The sequence below is a fragment of the Balaenoptera borealis genome (genome assembly GCF_965194805.1).
Source record: "Balaenoptera borealis genome assembly, contig: HAP1_SCAFFOLD_347, whole genome shotgun sequence".
Lineage (NCBI taxonomy): Eukaryota > Metazoa > Chordata > Mammalia > Artiodactyla > Balaenopteridae > Balaenoptera > Balaenoptera borealis.
Window position 1 is genome coordinate 658360 of NW_028123846.1, and position 4406 is coordinate 662765.

Consider the following 4406-nt stretch of genomic DNA (forward strand, 5'->3'; position numbering starts at 1 on the left):
CATTCTAAGTGATGAGAGTGAATGGATGGGGTGAACTGCTGCTGCATATGGCCACCTTGGGGAGGAAAAAGAATATTGTCCCAGTGAGCAGTGCAGTAGGAACTATTCAAGTGAATCTCTAGAAATCTGAAATCTCTTCCCAATTCTTTCTCTCCCTACAGAAGAAAAAAGGCAGTTACCATGTGGGACTTGGGGAAAGCATCCAGTCTCACTCAACCTGGACTCATTTCACTAATTTTCTGGTCTGCTTAATATTTCTTCAACAGTTGTGATTCTTAGAACGTCGTGGGCTCTAACCCACTTCTTAAGCTCTGCATCCTGTTTTGTCTTACTGAATTTTCTCTTTCCAATCCCAGGTGGGTGGGGGAAATGCTTCTCATCTCTGATTTTAAAATTCATTACAGAATCTCCAGTATTGAAGTGCTACCATGCATTGAGAGGACAGATTGCTTTCACTGTTGGCTTAACAAACTCTATCAATAGCAACAAGTAGCATGACGAGGTTCTACTCAACAGAAACTTACTTGTAAGGTTAAGAAAACCCCTGCGGTCCTTAGACGAAACTTCAGGTAACAAGTAGGAGAATAACAGCAGTAAAAGTAATAAAAAATATATCTAGTGTTTAGAAGAGCTTTTTGAAAATATTCTAAAGAAGAACCCTCCCACACTTTCCTTAATAAGATATCTCATATGTGATCACACATATCCACTTCCTTATCATCAGTATCATATGCGAGGATGTTTTGACGTTTTTGTTAAGGCTTTCAAGGAAGGCTTGAAAACAACACAGCAGCATCTATAATGCATAATACTGTCAGTTGTATCAATGGGAAAACTGAAGATCATGTAGGATGAATCACTTGGTTATTATCTGCTTGTTTAAGTTATTTGGGTAAAACAAGTCAGAAGTGTCGCTTGTTTCTTAGAGCGGTGCTACCCCTGCGAGGCTGCCTTCATGTGCTCAGTGACTCCTTGATTGTAGCTAAAAGGGGGACCCAGGGTTCCACACACCACATTCTGTTCCCCCTTCTGTCATTCCTGCTCACACTCTAGTGGGGGGATGAGTTTGAAGGCTTGTTGTCTTCAAAACCCTTCTGTCTATGTGGGCTATGCTGCATCATTGCTTGTTGCCCAAAGGCGCTCTGCAAAGATAACTTACTGCCTGAGAAAGTGGTATATACAGAACTGGTCAAGCCATGGGTTGCACTTTTTACAAAATTAATAAACAATTTTTTAAAGCAGTTTTAGGTTTACAGAAAATTGAGCAGATAGGGCTTCCCTGGTGGTGCAGTGGTTAACAATCCTCCTGCCAATGCAGGGGACACGGGTTCGAGCCCTGGTCTGGGAAGATCCCACATGCCACAGAGCAACTAAGCCCATGTGCCACAACTACTGAGCTTGCGCTCTAGAGCCCGTGAGCCACAACTACTGAGCCCGCGTGCCACGACTACTGAAGCCTGTGCGCCTAGAGCCTGTGCTCCACAACAAGAGAAGCCACCACAATGAGAAGCCTGTGCACCATAACAAAGAGTGGCCCCGCTCACCACAACTAGAGAAAGCCCGCGTGCAGCAACGAAGACCCAACACAGCCAAAAATAAAGAAATAAAAAGTAAAATAAAATTAAAAAAAAGAAAATTGAGCAGATAGTACAGAGAGTTTCCATATATCCTCTCCTTTTCCCACTCACAGTTTCTCCTTAGTGCGGTTCTTAGTTCTCTCTTAGTTCTCTTGCCTTAGTGCAGTTACAATTTATTACAATTGATGAACCAATATTCATATAGCATTACTAACTAAAGTCCATAGTTTGCATTAGGATTCGCTCTTTGTGTTCTACAGTTCCGTAGGTTTTGACAAATAATGTCATGTATCCATCAATACGGTATCCTACAGAATAGTTTCACTGCCTTAAATATCTCCTGTGTTTCACCTAATCATCACTTCCTCACCCCGCCTTGACCCTTGACCCCTGACTATCACATCTTTTTACTTTCTTTCCCAGAATGTCATACAGTTGGAGTCATTCAGTATGCAGCCTTTTCAGATTGGCTTCTTTTATTTAGCAATATGCACTTAAGGTTCCTTCGTGTCTTTTCATGGCTTGATAACTCATTTCTTTTTTTTTTTTAATATCCTCTTTTTTTTAGAAGAAGAAATTACAAATAACAAAACATTAGCAAAATGAGTAGAAAGTACAGCGACTTCTCATATACTCCCCCTGCCCTCACACATGCACAGCCTTCCCCATCATCAACATCCCACACCAGAGTGGTACATTTGTTACAATAAATGGACCTACATTGACACATCGTTATCACCAACGACCGTGGATTGTATTAGGGTCCGCTGTTGGTACTGTATTCTATGGGTTGTTTTTTTTGGTAATTAATTAATTAATTTATTTATGGCTGTGTTGGGTCTTCGTTTCTGTGCGAGGGCTTTCTCTAGTTGTGGCAAGCGGGGGCCACTCTTCATCGCGGTGCGCGGGCCTCTCACTATCGCGGCCTCTCTTGTTGCGGAGCACAGGCTCCAGACGCGCAGGCTCAGTAATTGTGGCTCACGGGCCCAGTTGCTCCGCGGCATGTGGGATCTTCCCAGACCAGGGCTCAAACCCGTGTCCCCTGCATTAGCAGGCAGATTCTCAACCACTGCGCCACCAGGGAAGCCCTGGGTTTCTTTTTTGCTTCTTCTGTTTGTTTTTTTTTTTTTTTTTTTTTTTTTTTTTTTTTTACAAAACAGCAGCAGGAAAGAAAAATGCAGGAGGCAGATGAGCCAGGCACCGGGGTTCAGATCAGAAGGGAGCAGGGAGACCAAGCTGTTACTGCAGGCTGGCCCCGGGACTCTGTCCCAGCATCCTGGGAGCACGGCAACAAGCCCTAGAAGGAGCAGAGAGTGGGTGAGGAGACGGCTGTCCCAGCTCGGTGGCGGCACCGCTCCTTGGGCGGCCACCCTGGCGGTCAGCCAGGTTGGGAGCACTTGAGGCTCCTGTGTTTGGAGGCCTGGTCTCCAAAGCACGGACCCACAGGGGCCAGGCAGAGGGAGGAGGTAGGAAGGGCCGGCACAGAAGGGCTATGAGTTCTATCTGGGTCCCCCGGGACCACGGGGCCCAGGTGGGCAGGGGCAGTCAGGACGCTTCCCTGCTTGTCAGACAATCAGCTTCTTCAGGAAGGCCTCCAGCTGGTCCTCATCCTTGATGCCCACAAACTTGTCCACCACATCCCCATTCTTGATGGCCAGCACGGTGGGCACAGCTGATACCTCATACTCTATGGCGAGGTCTGTGTGGTCATCAATATCCGCCTTGGCCATCACCACCTTTCCATGCTGCTTGGCCACCACCTTCTCTAACCTTGGCCCCAGGATCTTGCAGGGACCACATCACTGTGCATGGAAATCCACAACCACTGGTGTCTCACTGTTGACAACTCAGTCTTGAAAGTCTGGTCCATCCTGGATGTTAAAGGTCATTGTACAGACTCTGGTGGTGTATATTGACTGGGCTTGGCTGGGTGTTACTGTCAGGTTATTAGGACTGCGCTGTGGGGTCTGCAGGGCCCTGGAGGCAAGGGGCGCCCACTGACTCTGAGAGGGCTTCCTGCAGATTATGGAGGCCAGGAACCTCCCCAGGAGAAGTCGCTAAGCCATCTCCCTGCAGCGAGAGCAGAGGGGTGCACAGCGCGGCCCTCCCCACCGGTCAAGGGCACTTCTGTTCCCTATTCATTTCTTTACTCACTGCCTGCCATCCAGCTTGCACACATCCCCAGTCACCCAGTTGCCGCAGCCAATGGTATTTGTAGCTTTCCTGCCCCATGGACAACACTGGGCAATTGCGAATGGAGCATCTACTGGCCAGGTACTGTGCTAGGTGCTCTGCTCCAGAAATGAGAAGCAGATGTGATCCCTACCCTCATGGGACTCACGTGATCAGTCATTCCTAATTAATACTCAGGTCCCTTGATTGCCACTGCTCCCTTTGGCAGGTTTACTTAAATGCCACTTAAATCTCCCTATTTTTGAAGACCTCTTCTTTCCTTCCCTTCCTTCTCTTCCTTCCTTCTTGCTTTCCTTCTTCCCCTCCTTCCTTCCTTCTTTCCTTCCTTCCTTTCTTCCTTTCCTTATTATACATGTCTTCTCAAGGCAACCACTTCTATACCTACAGCTTCAATTACTTTGTGTATACTCTAATGACAACACAATTTTAAATGTTGTTTTCATTTACCAGTTTTTTTTTTTTTTTGGTTTATTCCTAGGTATTTTATTCTTTTTGTTGCAATGGTAAATGGGAGTGTTTCCATAATTTCTCTTTCAGATTTTTCATCATTAGTGTATAGGAATGCAAGAGATTTCTGTGCATTCATTTTGTATCCTGCAACGTTACCATATTCATTAATTAGCTCTAGCAGTTTTC

At 46.0% G+C, this 4406-nt stretch overlaps 1 pseudogene across 1 annotated transcript; it reads right to left on the reverse strand.

The window, feature by feature from the left end:
- Positions 1 to 2089: 2089 nt before the first annotated feature.
- Positions 2090 to 3930, reverse strand: LOC309621362 (thioredoxin, mitochondrial pseudogene; annotated as a pseudogene). Its single transcript has 2 exons — positions 3919 to 3930; positions 2090 to 3634 (listed from the first exon to the last, which is right to left on the reverse strand). The product of its transcript is annotated as a thioredoxin, mitochondrial pseudogene (transcript).
- Between the last annotated feature and the right edge of the window lie 476 nt (positions 3931 to 4406).